The following is a 19,015-nucleotide window of genomic DNA, read 5'->3' on the forward strand; positions in this document are numbered from 1 at the left end:
AGGGAAATTTTAGAATCAGATGGGAATTTGTCTCCCAGTCTCCTGAACAAAAAACTAAAACAGAAAAACAACCAAAATGAAAATCTCATCTTTTTGTGGATGTTCAAATCTGGGTCAGTATCTAGATCAAGGGTGGGCAAACTTTTTGGCCTATGAGCCACATCGGGTTTCTGAAACTGTATGGAGGGCAGGGTAGGTAAGGCTGTGCTTCCCCAAACAGCCTGGCCCCTGCCCCCTATCCGCCCCCTCCCACTTCCTGCCCCCCTCAGAACCCTTGACCCATCCAACCCCCCCTGCTCCTTGTCCCCAACCGTTCCCTCCCTGGACCCCCTGCCCCTAACTGCCCCCCTGGGACTCCACCCCCTATCCAACCCCCCTTCTCCCTGTCCCCTGACTGTCCCAACCCCTATCCACACCCCCACCCCCAGACAGGCCCCCCGGGATTCCCACACCTATCCAACCCCCCTGTTCCCCGTCCCCTGACCACCCCCTAGAACTTTCGCCCCATCTGACTGCCACCTGCGCCTTGTCCCCTGACGGCCCCCTGGGACTCCCTGCAACTTATCCAACCCCCCCACTCCCTGCCCCCTTACCATGCCGCTCAGAGCACCAGGACTGGCAGCCGCACCACCTGGCCGGAGCCACGCAGACTAGAGCACTGGGGCAGGCCAGCGGCTCTCGCAGCCACGCTGCCCAGCAGGAGCTCGCAGCCCCGCCGCCCAGAGCGCTGGCAGCACGGTGAGCTGAGGCTGTGGGGGAAGAGGGACAACAAGGGAGGGGCCGAGGGCTAGTCTCCCCCAGCCGGGAGCTCAAGGGATGGGCAGGAGGGTCCCAAGGGCCGGATGTGGCCTGCAGTTTGCCCACCTCTGATCTAGAGCCAAACTTTTGTGTGTGTGTGTGTCTATATATATATATGTATGTATATATACATTCATTGTTCCATCAGCTTAAAGTTCTTTGGGTTTAATTCAGTGTTCGAACATGTAGAATCCAGCCTGCAAATCAGAAACCTTGGTTATTTTTTATATCCTTCATTCTTTAGTAAACAAGTCCCTGCTCTCTCTAAATTCTGAAAGCAGCAGGCGTGTGGGTCATCTGAAACTGTTCTCAATGGATTCCCTCAAAGTTAGAGTCTAAGGAAGCTCCATACAGTAGACTTCCACTTGGTACTAGGGTAAATGCCAGGAACTGTCATTCAAACTTTAAATGGTGTGATCTTAATCTTTATGGACGGAGTAGTAGTAAAGTATAGCTGTGTATATTTCTAGCATATTTGTTCAGTGGAAAGGGGAAACTGCGCACAGTCCCAATCACATGTCAGGAAAGTAGACATCAGGGAGTTATATAATCAAACAATGTGAAAACTGCCATTCTTCCCCCCCCCCCGGTTTTATCCTCATCCTCACAAATTGCCATCTCCTGTGTGTAAAAACCAAAAGCAACAGAAAAGCCATCAGAATCCCTGTCTAATTGTTAACACACGCTTACCTTAACCAAGCAAATGCAGTTATTAACCAGCCCTTAAACGATAAGTGGTGTCTGTTGGAGAGACTGCCCTGCAGTCATTACGACTCTAGGGTATTAATAAAATACTATGTCTGTTACTCCAATCTCCTGGTTTCCATACACTGTAATTTTCACTTTATATTGAACTCCTCCCCAGAGCAGTAAAATTCCACATTGCTTTAAATGTTGTCTTTCTCTCATCAGAGTGTGAGAGAAGTGAAGCCTGTAATAAAAATCAAGATATATTAGCTTTTCTCCACTGTCCCCAAGGCTTGAGAGAGAAGCTTATTGGAATTACCACGTCAGATGGTCCAGCGTTCATGCAACAGTCATAAAACTTCTATTAGGTGCAGGGGGCTGGAGGGGCAGGTGTAGATATTTACTTCCGATGCAGCAGCAACCACTGCCAAGACCTGCAGTAAAAGCCAGATATTGGTTCCCTTCGCAGCACTTTGAGTCTGACTGTGTGTGAAATAAATAAGGGAGAATTAAAGTGAATCCCAATAAAAAAAAAGAAGAGGATATTAATGACCCTATTTCTTAAATGACAGCATTACTGAACGTGAACGGTCAAACACACACAAAGAAAATGACTTTGGATTTTTTTGATGGGGTGGTGGGTTACTTGCACAGACCCAATGTCTTCAGGCAGAGAAGAATGTGATGAGTTATTTATCTGGCTTATTATCTAAACTGCGGGGTCTTTACACCTGCTTGCTCACCCTAAGATAAACTTGTGCATTTTGGTGCCCGCTCCCACTCCTATGGGCCACTGATATAAATGAAGTGGAATCAGCCCTTTAATAGGCACATGCTGCGAAATAATAATAATGAATACTTGGTCCCAATTCCAAACTGCTGTAAGCAGGGGCAACTCCATTCATTTGAATGGAATTGCAACTGCTCAGTCCAGATCTAAGTTTGACTGGAAGAGAAAAATCTACCATTCAGCAGCTTCTCCAAGTACGTTTCCCTTTGGGTGCTGCTCCGCAAGACATTTTACTTGATCCTCTTTATCATTCCATAGCTGGGGATATGGCAAAGAAGGAAATGACTACAGGTGTGTTTGAGCCATTGCATTTGGACCTGGATTTGGAACACCCCAAAGTGGGGCTTAGAGTCAGGCCAGTCTAGAGATATGGTCTCGCTGCAACATGTGCCTGTGGATCAGGATTCAGATTCTAGCCCTCCTCCGCCATGAAATTTGTTGGGATATCTTGTTTTGAGCTCATTTGTAGCAATTGAGTGCAGGCGTGCACTCACAGACCCATCCCTCTTTCTCTCCCAGACAGACAGACAGACATAGTCACTGTCATGCTGTCTGGAGTGGCTCACAGCCATGATTGCCAAACTCAGGGCAGACTGTCAAAAAAGCAGGGCAGACACCCCAAGCTGGTGGTGTGTTCTTAATTAGATTTGACCAACCCAGTGACAAGTGTGAATTCCTAAATAACAGTCTTACCATGGAGTCACGGACAGTTCTCTTGGGCATCCCAGACTATCTTGCCACCCAGGCAAGCTGGACTATGTGACAGATGGTCCCTTACACCAAAAATCGCAACAATATTCAGGTTACTCCTTGCCCCAAAGGACCAGTCACTTACCCCAGGTCAACTGGACTCAGATCTCAAACAAAGGACAATTGCCTATAGCCAATTCTGTAACAAACTAACTACAGATTTACTAACTAGGAAAAAGAAATCTGAATTGGTTAGAAGGTTAAAATAGGAAATATATACACACAAATGAGTTACAGTCTTAGATTTAAAAAGGTAATATCAGCTCCTGTAATAAGCAGCTCTATATGGCTAGGAATCTTTGTCCTCAGAGCCCAGACAGCATAGACCCGCCCAGTTTCTCCATGTCAGGGACTTTTATTCCCCCCTCACCCCAGAGTCCAAGCTGATGGGTGAGTTCATGTGTGGGCTTTTCCTTCCTTACAGGAGTTAGGGATGCAAATAAGGTCTCTGTCCTTTGATGCTACACAATGCCTCATCTGCCTTCATTGGGCCATCTTGTATGCAGGACCGAGCACTTTATCTTAATTAATGCTTTTTTCCCGGGTTGGTGAGTTACACACTTACAGAGGTTTACAATGCAAACACTCAACATAACTTCATACCATGTAGTACAGATGTTATAAGCAGGATTAATACCTGCAGCCTTCTGCAAGCATTCCATAAAGTCTATACACTAAACGCACTCTTATAACACTAATATCTATTTTAACTACACTAACCCAAAGATGATTTGCAGCTGTGCATTTGTCAGTGTTCATGGCCTTTCACGAGCTGGCACATGGTCTGCCAGCATCAGTCATATTGACTGCCCTGGAGAAGGAAAAACCATGCTTTATCCACACCTCAGACAGTGGCAGTGGAAGCTCTACCCTTCTCTGAACCTCCCAGTGTGCCCCAGCCTTCCTGGATGGGACTGCCTTTGAGGGACAAAAGAAATATAAGGGTATTTCTTCTGCTGCTGCACGGGATTATCTGTTTATACAAGCATAGCTACTGAGCACCAGAGGTGTGAATGGTGCTGTGCACATGAATAAAACACATGGTCGCTGCCCCAAAGAGTTTGCAATTTAAGATATAGTCATAACATGACAAATGATAACACACACAGGGGTCGCCAAGGGAATAAGGGAGAGCGGTTACATAAAGTAGTTACATCTTTGTTGACATGTTTCTAGCCTAGTGACGGATTAGGATATTTGGAGCAAGGGCGATGGGGAAGAGCTTTTTACCATTTTGACCTTGTTTCAAGATCAGCCTCAAAATGCCATGAATCTTAATTAACTGAGTGACTTTCAAATACCTAGTGGACAGTAGCACACATGGAAAACACTACCCTGACACATTCCCTTGCATTCAGACTCCTCTATGTGAGGACTGAGCAAATGTGGTTGCACTGGACCAAGAAAGCCAGTGGCAGAGAGATATAAAAGCTGATAAACAGAGACCTATAAACGAGTCATATTAAAGATATAGGGACAGATTAATCAGAGTGCTCTGGTTGTTTTGAGCCTCTCCAGTGATGCAGAGCAGCCATAAACTCAGTTTAACTTGCCAATTAAGCTGATTTTACTGTTGCTTTATAGTGTCAGAACAGCAGAAAGCAGTGGGAATTTCACAATGAATGAGGACCACAGATTATAGGTAGAAAGGCTAGAATTGGACCATGCTGTGATTTTGCAGGACTCCTCACTATATTAACATAGCATAGAGATGTCATACTCCCTCCTCATCTGAGCTTTGTCTAAACCTTTACATTGCAGTTGGTTACAAGAGTTATAATTATTTTACTGACATTTTTAACATCCAGTTTGCCTCTAGCTTGGTGTATGTGGAGATGAGAATAAATGCAAAATCAAAATGCAAAACCAAAGGAAGATCTAAAAGTCCCATTGAAGCAATTGTGAGAACCTCACGTGAAAACTGGAGACCTTCAAACAGCTTAAAGGTTCAGGTCAGGTAACCACCTATAAGTTTGGGTGTTTATCCCAAATATCTGAATCTCCTGCATTTGCAAAACTGGGCTGGAAATCTCTTGAGACGAGACATTGAGAGAGTCACTTTGCTCCAACTACCTGTGCACTTTGAATTCAGAAGAGTGACTGCATAATTGGGATTAGTTAGTTGATTAAAAACTTTTTCAGGAATCCCTCATCCACTTTTTTTTTCTGTTGAAATTTGAGATTTCAATTTAAAAAATTCAGCAACATTAGAATTGTTTTTACCATTTCTAGTTGGGATTTAGAGATAGCAAGTGTAAGGGAAAGAGGATTTGGTCATTCAGTATTGCAGGGTTGTAGTGAAGTCTCTCATGTTAACTTTCAGTGCCTACCAGCACAACAGAATTCTGTAGTCTCTTTCAGTGACTCCAAATCAAATTTGCTCATTTTGCAAGTCAAAACATGATTTTTCTAATTGCTACTACAGCAATCTCCACCAGGGAACAGAAAACCAAGCTGGGTTCTTTCTGTTTCCCATACTATTAGTAATTAATGTTCCTCAGTCTGGAATTTAACAGGCATCCTTGACAATGCGGAATGGAATCTAACTTGCTCTCCAGAAGCTGTATTGGCTCCTGGACAACAGTATAAACTGCTTTTCTCCCAGTAATCAGATGTGACTTTAAGACACCCAGGGAAGGATGTATGTAAATTGAGTAAGATGGTGCCATTTTTACACTATCATTATTCTGACCATAACACACTTTAATTCTTGACATTACAAAATACAGACTACAAACGCATGGTCTAAAGGATGTAGGATTTCCTCTGCAGAATGGCCATCTTTAGTATATATTTATATTTCCAGCACTTGAATACCAAGGTTATAGATGCTTTGTAAATATGATAGATATCGAAGTAAAGAATCACTGATGGTAGCTTTTCTTCAGAGCAACAATGTCCCTCACTAGAATATCTGAGAGAAATAGGTCTGAGCCATCATATACAGACCTTGAGCAAAGTTTGGGCTTTTGCTTCAGGCCATTCACTAATCTCAGACATGCTGACACCCCATATATTGTTACAAGTAGCTGAAGGGGTGAGAGAGGATGGAGGATTCCAGTATTTTTGCTTGAGGTTATTATTGATCCTGATACAGGCTCTGAGAAGAAAGTAGGAACTTTTTCTGCCTGGTGAATTGGCAAGCTTTGTGCATATGGAAATTAGTATTCTTGCCAGGTACCTGCAACTGTCTGTCAGGGGCATATCTCATTAATCACCCAATTACGCAGACAGGCAGTGAAACCTTCCCTGCAGAAGTCTCCATGGCTGGAGACTGCTGTGCTCCTGCCTGGATCAGGAACACCAGTCCCACCAAGCAACACGTTCAACACCATTAGATTAATGGATTTTCAGAGGAGCAGCAAGAATTACCTGCGGAGGTGTCTGTCTGCTTACCCCTCTATCTGGCCTCACACTGTGAGACTCCTGCACTCAACCCCTCCCGAGGAGGTTCCTGATCTTCCATCTTGCTATTTAAAAGGGAAGCACACATTTTCACAGCTGCTGCTTCGGGCATTGGCTTCAGCCAGTGCCAGGGGCTGTCTATCATAGGATGCCATTTTCATACATCCTCTGCACTGGCTCCGAACACATTCATTTATGAAGAAGTTGTAAGCATAGGGATAATATCCGTGTGAGTTTCCTCTGTGCTAGACTGGGAACCAACAGGCGTGCTGTTATAGCCGATAGAGACTTCCGCTTTCTGTGACAGCTACAGATGGGCTTGAGCACCTGGGATTCCCCAAAATTCTGGGGTGTTTGGATGCAGAAATTTGGTTCAGGCCCATCTTTTTAGTGACTATGTAACTCACATTAAGAGGGTGGCTCTTTGTCTCCCTCTGGTGGCAGGACCACAGAAGAGTTTATGAATCTCATGCAACTCGTAGCTACTAAACCTGTTGTCGGTCCAAATTTGAGTTGACCAGAATCAAAACCAGTTGAGGACTGGCTCAGGAATAGGACAAGCATCTCAGTTCATCTCCCTATTACAGCAGTGCACACAGAGGGCCAGAGCACTCCATTCGCTGAGCGTGTTTTTTTCAAACAAAGACATCTCCACCTCGTGAATGTTCTGCTGCTATAGTTGAGGGGGGAGTTTATTTAATTATTTTTTTAATCATAGTGTGTTTAGGCTGATGAATGTGAAGCCTCATTAAATATATAATAATATGGTCCTGAGGACATCTGTCATGTTAGTCTACTGCCTGACTCTCAAATCACATGAGAGCCACCTATTCTCTCTATGAAACTATTTAGGTTTTTTGGGTTGCCAGCAACCCTCTAAGAGAAGACATTGTTGGGTGTATAAATACATGAACACACTTATAACAATTCATATATAGATGAGATTAGATGATCCTTTCTCTATTAGTCCTCTGCTTTAAATCTAAGCCAGGAGACCAATCACTGAGAGTCATGACTATATGATGGCCAAGGCATGAGCTATGTCACATGGGCTCTAAGCCTAGCTCCTAGTGTGGACAGGTACCCATTTTACAAAACCCACGAGAACTATATCTGGTTTCTTTGTCTTAGCAGAAGAGTGAGTGGGCCTGGAAAAACCAAACTACCCTCTAATCCCTAGAGGTGATTCCTCTAGGACAGAGTTGAGACATGTGAGAGGGTCGGAGTAGGGGAGGTTTTCCTGCCCTTGTGCTTGCTTCCCTTGTTCTGTGGACGAGTAGAAGACTTCATTTTCCTGTCAGTCTGGTGCCTTTCATCAGCACTAATTAAATACATTCAATTAAATAGAAAAAAAATGAAGATAGGTTGAAAAATAGAACACGAAAGTGAAATCCATACAAAGCAACCAAAAAGCCTCAGCAATTAGTTGTTTGTTCATTATGAGATTAATATAGTTCTTTGTTCTAACACTACAACAACAAGACTCTTACTATCCCTTCCAATATATCACAATAACCAAGAAGACGGTTATCACTGACAAACCAAACAATGTTGTAGAAAGAATAACAGGGACTCCTGAAGTGTTTGCTTTGTTGGGAGAGCAAATGAATGAATGTCTCCTTAATAGAGAAAAATAGGTAACATTTTAATATAATGAGCTAATCATTATTCACTCCTATGGTATATTCATTATGCCTTATGAAGTCCTGTCATTATAATCTAGGTGCCAGGAATCCTTGTATCAGATTTCCACTGTAATTTAGCATTCATTAGCGTCACCATTACTTTAAAGTGTTACAGACATGGGACTCCAAATGTATGTTCTTTCTGCATTTTCGGTCCCCTTTTTTTAAGGGGACACTGCCAATTTAAGTCATATAACAAATGATTTTACCTGCGTAACCAGCTGCAAGAATTTTAAAAACCCAATTTACTTTTCACGGTTTGTGCCTGTTGTTTGCTTTGTATACTTCTCTCAGTGCGGCAAAGGAAACACAATGAAGTCAGCTTCACTTTAGTGTATATTCCAGTTCACTTTTAGGTTCTCATTCCTGAAAAATGTTTGTTGCACACAGAGCAGGGGAATAAAAAATGGTTATTTAAAAGCAGTTGTTTTGATTGGAGTTTTTAAATATGAACAGAAACTTTTCCGTTGGGCTTAGGGTTATATGGCTATTTATTATTATGAGAGGTGCCGAATTCCTCTCTATCCAGGGGGTGCTCGACCCCGCCTCTGCCCCAGGCACTACCTCCACTCCATCCCTTCTTTCAAGCCCCCGCCCTCCACCCTGCCTCTTCCCTCCCCGCCGGTTCCTGCCCCCGCTCCTCCCCCCCCCCAGCACCTCCTGCATGCTGCAGAACAGCTGATCCGCAGTGGGCAGGAGGTGCTGGGAAGGAGGGGGAGGTGCTGAGCAGCGGGGCCATCAGTGGGTGGGAGGCGCTGGGGGAGGGGTAGGCACTGACCCACAGGGCTGCCAGTGGGTGCTCCAGCCCTGGAGCATCTACAGAGTCGGTACCTATGTTATGAGATGGGTGCGGTCTGACTGGAAGGCAGTTAGAAAACTCCCCTGATGTTCAGAATTCTTAGAATTCTGTTTTGTTTGGCATGAATAAAATATCTCACCAACTTCATCTTACAGTTGATTCTCCCCCTCCCTCCCCCCAAATAATACAGTATGTCAGGAATGATTTAGGTGTTCTTTCAACAAAGCATTTACACACAAGCTAATATTAAGCATAAGCTCTTTGGGGGCTGTCTGTTCTGTATTTGTACAGGCCTGGCACAAGGGGTCCTGGTCCATGACTAGCACACTCCTAGGCGTTATTGCCATACAAATAATAATAATTAAAAATTTATGTGCTTAACTCTAGCCCTATTCAAAAGACATTTAAACACAGGCTTAAAGTCCACTGACTTCAATGGGACAGAAACACACTCTTCAAGTGAAGCAAGTGCATAGCTACTTTGCTCAGTTGGGGCCTTAGTGGTGGTGGTCAAAAGTGTCAGTCTTCAAACTAAGCAGCAGCAATAAAAACTTCCCCACAGCACCCCAGCAATGTACTGCCCTGCCAGACTGGGAGGGACCCCTTGCTGGGCTGAAATAATAATTGAGTCTTTGTGCCCCATCGATCTTGGGCATCTCTGCTCAGGTGCACTTGATGCCAATTGCAATGGTGGCCTTTAGGATAACATTGCAATCTATAAATTCTAACAGTTTCCTCCGCTGGGGCTAAGAGAACCATGTGGCTGTGATTAATGAATCTTCTTTAGCTGTCCACTATTAATTGGGGTTTTTTTTAGCCTTATTACAGCCAGTAAATCTGAGGGGGTTTAGCCCATATTTCTTCCACACATCTCCCCCACCTCTCCACTTTTTCCATCCTTCCTTATTGCATCCAGTTACTCTGTTTGAGCTTTTTTAAAACTCCTTACATGATTTTACATACACAGATGAGATTTCATTGTGCACCAAACCTCTTCTATTGGATTAGTGTCCTGGACCTCTCTGGGAACATCCAGTAATTGGGTGTTATTGTCCTTGAACCATCACTTTCTTTGCTTTTTCGAACATGTATGAATAATTAGCTTTGATCAGTCATCTGGAAGGTGCTCCTTCATACTGTACAGCAAGAATCAGTCAAGTCTAGTGTCACGGTATGGGAAGTCATAATTCTTAACAGAACATATACACAGGGTCCCTCTAACAGAAGTCGTCTAGATGTGCTGTATCTTGACTGTAGGAACTCCATTAGCCTTACCCTGGTTATTTCACTTCTTCATATGGCTATTCCTGGCCTCCCAAAGTTGCTGTTATATTGCAGGGGTGATTGACAGCTTTCTTCACAGCTGTCACAAGGTACTACATATTGCAATGCTTCTGGTGTAAATGAATGGCTATAAATGGGGTGTGTGTATGGTATAGGAGATGACCTATAGCATCAAGCACAGATATGAGATATGCAAACCTTGACTCTGGCACCTAAATAATGGACTAGAAGAACATACCCAGGAAGGTGTACAGAAAAGAGTGCATTCACTGTCTGAGCTGTTCAGATTTTCTTGCAGGTGTTAGCCTTTGGAATTCTCTGCATTCTGTTTAAAAGTGGTTGGAAAGCCAGTTCTTTGTTATCTTTTAATCAGGAGAGTGGGTGTACAGTATGGCTCTTGTTTCTCTAGTGCCTTTCATCGAGCATATCAAAGTGCTTTAAAGGCATTAATTATTGAGCCTTGCAACAGCCCTGTGACGTAGCTTCTTATGATCCCTGTTTTGTAGATTGGGAAACTGAGGCCCAGGGACGTTAAGTGACTTGCCCAAGTTCACATGGAGTGAATGTGGGGCTCTGTTTTTTTTAGTGCTATACGTATGCTTTATTTATGTCTGCAATTGCATGGCTATTTGTGATAACTGCATATGCAAATTATGCAAAACTGCACATGCAAATTTAAAATGTATACAATTTTAAAAATCTGAGTTTAGCCCTCTTGGTCCCTGGTCCTGTGCTTTAATTAGCAGACACCATTACTATAAATTCCCACAGAGCATATCAGTTGTCTGTGATTGTGGCAGAACAGGTGTCCACTCCTGCCAAGGCTTTAGGCCTCCACTGAGCATTGACAAATTCACTGCTGCAAACCAGTCTGTTTCACCTGTTTGTTAGTATGGTTAAGATGGGTATTGAATTTATAAAAATGTGTTGAGGCTTGTAAATTGCTGCATGCGCTAATCTCACTTATAATATGTTGTCATGTGCTATAAGGTAATAGTTACATTTTTTCTTTAGGCCTGTAAAAATGTTTGTTCTGAAACTGTGAACCCAGTCAGGAGGGATTGTCTTGTAACCATCAAGAAGGCCTATCAAAACTAACTGGGCCATTGTCGGACATCACAATACAAAGACTTTGTTAATTGCCTCTTCGCATGCATGAAGACGGTAGGTTTCAGAGTAGCAGCCGTGTTAGTCTGTATTCGCAAAAAGAAAAGGAGTACTTGTGGCGCCTTAGCGACTAACCAATTTATTTGAGCGTAAGCTTTCGTGAGCTACAGCAAATAAATTGGTGAGTCTCTAAGGTGCCACTAGTACTCCTTTTCTTTTTATGAAGAGGGTAGTACAACAGGCATTGTCCCACTATCTTGAATTCTGGACAAAGGAAATAAAAACATCCGAGGAGAAAATTTTTCATCTCTCTTTGCTGTTTGGACTGTCATAAGGCCAGAGCTATGAAACAAAATCAGCGCTCCCCAGGGTCAACCTGGGTTAGTCCTAAAGCCATTCAGAGCTGACAGATTACTAGAACTCTGTCACCTTTTAAAACCATAGACCAGTGTTTCCCAAACTTTTTTGGCCATGGAACACTTTTTAGCCTATTACGGAATACTGAAATATATTTTTGTAGTCGTTTGGTTTTCAGATAAAAAATTGCGTTATTTATGCTCCAATATATTTTATTTTATAAAACAAAGCAAAAACACAAATTTAAAATAAATTGAACTAACAATTTCTAACTGGAAAGCGCATATAAAGTAGTACAAAAATCAAGTGCAAGAGTCAAAATTTAATTCTAGATTCTTTCACGGAACACCTATTCACATTGTGTGGAACACCAGCGTTCTGCAGAACACAGTTTGGGAAACGCTGCCATAGACTATAACTCATTTGTGTATATGTGTTTTCTTGCTTTCACTTTATAATACTCTCATTTATTTTTCCTAGTTAATAAATCTTTAGTTAGTTTATTACAGGATTCGCTACAAGCATTGTCTTTGGTGAGAGATGGGGTATAAATTGACAATGACGTTAGTTAAGTGACTGGTCCCTTGAGATAGGAAGCAACCAACTATAACTAAGTCCAGCTTGCTTGGGTGGCAAGATAGACTGGAGTGTCCAAAGGGACTGACTGTGACGCTGTGGTAAGACTGTTATAGGGCTTCAGGAGTTCACATCTCTTGATGGGTTGGCAAAATCTAATTATAGAACATACAACCAGTCTGGGGGTCTCTGCCCTGCTTCTTGACAGCCTGCCCTGAGGTTGGCACTCACGGTTGAGTGCATGCCACTCACTAAATGTATTGATTTTTATGCTGTTGTACTAAATGGAAGTTTGAATTTGTTACACACCAAAGATTTTCAGTATAAATAATCCAGGCTGTCTACAGAATATATGGCTGGAATGTGTTCCACATGGATTAAGGCTGCTGAGATAAGTTACATTTTCCCCTGCTGAGATAAGTTACATTCTCCCAGCTGGCACTGGATTCCCTTACCAGAGCACATCACTGAGTTGCACAGATTGTAAGTGTCTCTGGTAGGGAGATACAGTGCGGTGCAGCATGTCTTCGTCATGGCTGATGATATCCCTTTCTCAGGGCAGCAGGCTGTGGCAGACTCGAAAGCTCTCTTGTTTCAGTCCTTGTGATTCAGGAAGCTACTACGAAGCTATACAATAAAATTCACTTGAAATCACCCTGATGAGAGGGCGGTTTTTCTTCATATGAGAGATGATTGTATGGGAAATTGCGCAGCTACAGCTTTAAGGCTAACCCAAGGGGTGGTGGGTGAGAGTCTGCCTCATTTTACTTCCCGGAAGCAAAGCCTCAGCCCGAGTGGAGGCTCTGCTGTCAGTTTCCAGATGGAGGGAGATGCCTGGAGATGACAATCCAGACAGCTGTTGGTCCTGCTGAAGCTGGGTGTACATTGAGGAATTACCCATATCCAGTGTGCACCAGAGCAGCACTCTGGATAAGCTGGAACAAAGTGTGGGTGCAGGAAGTTGTGACAGGAATTCAGGGGATCCACAGGATCTGTGATTATATAGATCCAATAGCCAAAACCTCCATGAAGGGGGTACAGAGGGGCATGGGCACTAGTTGTTATTCCAGCCCATGAGCTTGCAGAGGGGCTGTGCCGTATTGGGGAATTCCATTCCCTTGATGTCTGCCTAGTTCCTTGCCTGAAGTCTGATTACCTGGGCTTTGTGAGGGGAAGAGATTAATTTCACCCTTTGGGACTGTAGTTCCTTGATAAATAATTGGGCTATTGTTTAAAGGTCCTGGGATGCTAGATTCTCCTGTCACATCAGTTTTACCCCATTGTAACTCCACTGAATTAAATGGAGTTAAATTGGTTTTACATCACTGCAAGTGAGACGTGAATCAGGCCTAATATCTTCATGCTCACTGCTTTAGAAAGATTAAATCTTAGGGCTGAGTTTAGTAGTAGCAATCCAGGATTTTATGTTCTCCAAGAGCATGGTGGGGTAGATTGTTTCCCTTGGGTCTATTGTGATTATACTGCCTAGATACCATGGTGAGTGACACAAAAATATCATAGATAGATGATAAACAAAAGGGTAATTATTCCCTTGTGATCTTAACTATTCATCTAGATTCCTTTCTGTCCTCCTCTGCCCCACAGGATTAATACAGGCATCAGTTGTGTAAAATCACACAGCATCTCTTAGATAATATGGGGAAGAAATAGACAGCTACGGCAATAAAATGTTGTTTTAATTATGGCAATTTTCTGGCCCATATTAATTTATCACACGCTCCAGAGGGCACTTTGTTATGAAACTATTGCATCCAGCACTTGCCTGCTTTATTGAAAGGTGAAGAAGAAAAAAAGCTCTGAGAGCTGGCAGAGGAATTTTATACCTGTTCTCACAACCTTGATAACTTGCTATCTGTATTGAATGGATACGGAAGCAGCCACTAAAGATCACCAATAGGAGCGTCAGGAGGAGTAACTCTGGCCCATTCCAAAAACAAGGAAAGGGCTCAAACCTCCGCTTCCTGAAAGGGCCCAGGAGCTGAGGTAAGTGAAGAGGGGACCTGAGCCTCTTGATCCCAGCTGCTTCCCCCCCACCCCCCATCAATTTGTCCAGCTCAGCAACATAACGAGTTCCTTCCCAGTGTCATTTCCCTCACAAAGACATCCCTGTTTCTATTCCAGTCATGTTCACCTGCTCCCCAGAATCCTTTGCATTGGCTTTAAGGAACTCCACAAATTATTCTTAGATGTAGCTGAGAATCAAGGCCTCAGATGCACATGACGCCATTTTGGGCAAGCAGAAGCTCTACAGCTGAAGAAGGGAGGTTTGGGCCTGCATGACTCTGGTGGTCCCAGTACTACATCGCTCAGATGGACAACCCTACTTAACTTATGCCTAAAGCCATCTGCATAAGTATCTTCTCCTCAGTAGTGGTGCCCTTGGGTAAAAATGTCCAATTTTCAGAATCTGCAGTCAGAAAATTACAGGTATAATCTTTCCCACTGATACCCATTAACATCCATAGGAGTCCCCTGTAGCATTTGTTTGAACAATTATGCCTCACTCACCCCTTGTAAGCAATGCTGGCTCATAAGGCTGCATCACCAAATCAGAGTCAAATGATGTTCCATCCCAGTCTGCCTTCTGGCCCTGGGTCTAGTATGAGGAAGGCTTAAGAAGTAATGAAAGCTTAGCTCACTCCACACTATTAGGTCACATTTACATATCTGACTTCTGGAAATTATTCACTGACCCCTGGAGAGCTCAAGGAAGCTGTAGGGCTGGAGTCACAATTCAAAGGGAAAATTTCACATAACAATTATCCTGAATCATAAAACTACAACACAGTACCAGGGGAGACTAAAACTCTTAGCACACAGAAAATGTAAGATCAGTCACCACCATTTTGTTACCTCTGTTTACAGTCAGCACCTTCCTTACAGCATTTCCCTCCTTCTATTGGGAATGCACTGACACAGAAATCACAGTGCTTCTCAAGGTTCCATTTGGGAACCTTATGGTGTGGAAAAAAAAATCCAGATGTTTACACTATTATTGTCATCCGTTGCTGAGGTCAAAACTAAAAGAGGAAACGGAGACAGAAGAAAGTGACGGAGGAAACGTTCACATTGATTTTATCTGCTTTTCCAACTGTAAATGTTTTTACAAGCAAATCTGTCACACTGTGGGAGTGGGAGATGGTCTGAAAGAAGCCATCAAAGTGAATTGTGTATGGAGAAAAGCAGACAAAAGACCCATTCAAAGAGATTGAGGAACAGAAGAGGAGCCAAGAGACACAGTTTGGGATGGAACAAGGACGTACAAACTTTTGATGCTTATCTAAAACTCCAAAGCTGTTGAGGTTCACTCTCTTCTATTGTGAGCCAGAGAAGTGGCATTGCTATGTAATTCTAGCATGTGACTTGGAGTCAGGCTTCAAATCTCACCTTTGTCTTGATGGGTGTGTCTATAGTGCACGCTATGTCCAGGCTCTGACTCAGGTCTGAGCCCAAGCCTGTGCTTCCGTCCACACACAAATCAATCCGACTCAGGTCAGCAAGCACTCAGGACCTGGGTCCTAGAACCCCGCTAGGAGGGTGGATCACAGCTTGAGTCCTGCTATAACTCGGGTCCAAGTCCTGTCATTTTGCAGTCTGGATGCAGATCAAGCTGCAGACCCATATCAGAAGGTCTTCGTAGTGCAGTATGGCCGTGATAGCCTGTCTGTGACACCCAAGTCCAGCAATTGTAAGCCCAGGTTTACCATGCAATGTGGACATATCCTGGGTGTCTTTGTGCAGGGCATTCTAATCTCTGTTTACTTCATTTTCTCCATCTGTAAAATGGGGCTAATAATTATTTCTAAATTGCTTCACGATCCTCAGCTGAAAGGTGCTATGTTAGTTCAACACATTATTATATGCTTCATAATAAGGAACAATAATGGGAATGCAACCCTGACATCCCAGCTGTACTTCATGTTATGCTGATAGAATATTATCATTTAAAAGGTCAGCACTCTAATCCATGATCGCTATGGTTGCAATGTGCACTCTTCACAAGCTCTTTTGGCAAGCACATTTCTCATGGCAGGGGCTTTTTATTTGTACCCTTTGTGCTATTTAAAGATCCATGTTTTGCTCCCGAGGTATCTTTATTCCTAGAGAAGAAAAAAAGTGAACAAAGGAATAAAGGTCACAGCACATTTCAGACAATGGCTTAGTACATCTCACTCTCGTGCCCATCTGCACTGTCAATCCACACAGGATACATGTAGCAGCTGGATAATAATTAGGCATTATGGCTTGGAGGGCAACTTGTAAGTCTGATGGATAGTTCATGGCACTGATTTTCTTCCTTGCTGACACTAACAAAACACGACAGGGAAATAATCAAATGAAGTCAAGAATAAAATCAACGCAACAAGCTGCCGGCAGAGGAGACTCTTCAGCCCTGGACTCCCCTTCAATTACTGAAACACAGAGGTGTCTCCCAAGTACTCAAGGTTGGGTCCCCATCCTGTGAGGAGCTGCGCATTCTCAACTCGCCAAGGCAGTTGAGGGTATTCAGCACCTTCCAGGAGGTGCTCAGCACTGGTAAGGATGGGGCCTTTCCTGGGGAGCACATAACTCTCTCGCTCTCCCCACCACATGCATCTGTGCTTTAGCAGTGCACTCACACCCAGTTCTAGTCATTAGCTTTTTTCAGTTACCTTTAAGTGAACAAATTAAAGGGACATCATCAGAACAGAAATTACAGTGTAAATCAGGGCAAATTCTAGACCTAGAAATGTAACAGAAAAAGCTTTATCTGTGATACCAGTAACAGAAAGATGAAAGAATTTTAAAAATTCTAATTTGTTTTCTTCACTGTTATTGTTTCCTTCCTGCACCTCCCCCACTTACACTTCATTTAACTTGGACAGTAAAACTAAGTGGATCAATTTCATTTCCCAGTCATAATCGGTTTCACTTTTAGGTTTTTCAGCAGCCCTAAGGCAATTCTGATACTCTTTTGAGTTGCAAATGATGTGTGCGAATGTTTAAGTGAAACAGAAATGTTCTAAGCAGATTAGGTCTTAGTATACTACATTAGATAATATTTACAACTTACACAGTTCTTCAGAGATATCCAAATTGCTGTATGTTAGCCAATTTGTATAAAACACTGTTTAAAAATCCAAAATCTGAATTGTGGTAATGTCCCTTTAAATATAATGACAGATGTCCTTAATGGTCGACAGAAAAATGTTACACTAAAAATGTGATGAAAGAAAGAAATACTGAAATACTCTGTACGGGTGTATGAATGAATGAGAAATATTGATCTCCAGTGTCTGCCTCAGAGACAAGGTAAGAGTTCTGCTACTACTACTAGCTGAAGGAGATCTCAAGTGGCAGAGGGCCGTGTTTTTTGGCACTAAGGCTGAGGCTCTGGGCTCAATTCCCCACATGGGTGGGTGTGCAGTTTATACAGAAATTGTCTGTCTGCAGCACATGCATTCACTGCAAGATGATTTTCAATTTTTGCTATTCAGCTAGGTTCATTAATCAAACTGACCCAAAGGTACAATATCTGTTCAAGACTTCTGAAATCTAAATCCCTTAGCTTATGAAAATCTTAACCTCTTTTACTTTTCTTACAATTAGACAGTGATCATGTTCATTTTGTTTCACCCATTCCTTCTTTTAAAGTAGAGGAGCCTCCCACTGCTTGAGGATACCCTCTTACTCCTTTGGCTCCTAGACAAATGGACAATAGTTGGGAGCCCTGAAGGGATACTTTAATACAAGAGGAAAATCCAAATCTGTGTAATTGGTGATGACCTACTGGACAATTCAAGTTCAATAAGACAAGAGCTCATGGGATGGCAAAGAGAGATGGACACCCCTAAAAATATGCATCATCTCAAAAGGATGTGAGAGGATGAGATGAGGGTGGATTTTTTTTTATACATATACAAAGCCAATTGCTGAAGTGCATGCCAGATTATGTGCTTAAATTAAAGAGCCAAGATTTTTCTACCACTCATTGTCTGGACAGATGTTGATAACAAATGTATCAATCAAAAGCAAACAACAAATATTGCTAAAGAAACATTGGCATCTACAGCTATTGCAGTGGCTGACTCTGAGCTGGCTTCTTTGAGACTGCTGTGCCCCTGGAAGCCAAGTGAGTTTGATTAAATATGCTGGAGAAAATCCTACCTATACGTTCTGATGAGGAAAGAAGCCTGCCTTAAATACCACTGCAGTTGTGTTTAAGCTGGGTCTGTCCCAGGATATTAGAGAGACTCTTCTTCAGGTTCATATAAACTCAGAAGCTTGTCTCCCTGACTAACAGAAGTTGGTCCAGTGAAAGATATTACCTCACCCACCTTTTCTCGTTAAATGTCGTTGGTAGGTAGCTCTCCATATGTATTTAAAAACAAGGGCATTATGCCAGTGCAGTTTTGTTATGTGTTTAATGTTAGATAAACTCCACCTCCAATCAGCTGGGAGCTCTTCCCTGATGTCCTTCCTCTTTTATCTGCAGACAATGGGGCAGATTCACTCCAGCTGGCAAAGGGATGTGAAATGTCCTCCTGACAGACACAGGGGCTGTTGCACTGGATTGGAATCCTATTTCAGGGGGTGGGTGGCAGCTTTAAATTCTGACCAGAGCACCACATGGCAGGAGCCCACTGGTTGGGGTTGCCTGGAGATGCACTGAAGTATCTTTGCCAATATGCCTTCATCCTGACCTGTATCAGTTCCTTTCCAATTGTAGGGTCACCCCCACAGCTCTGTCAAAATCCCTCTATCCCGACCTGCTTT

Source organism: Caretta caretta, chromosome 7, assembly GCF_965140235.1.
Source record: "Caretta caretta isolate rCarCar2 chromosome 7, rCarCar1.hap1, whole genome shotgun sequence".
Lineage (NCBI taxonomy): Eukaryota > Metazoa > Chordata > Testudines > Cheloniidae > Caretta > Caretta caretta.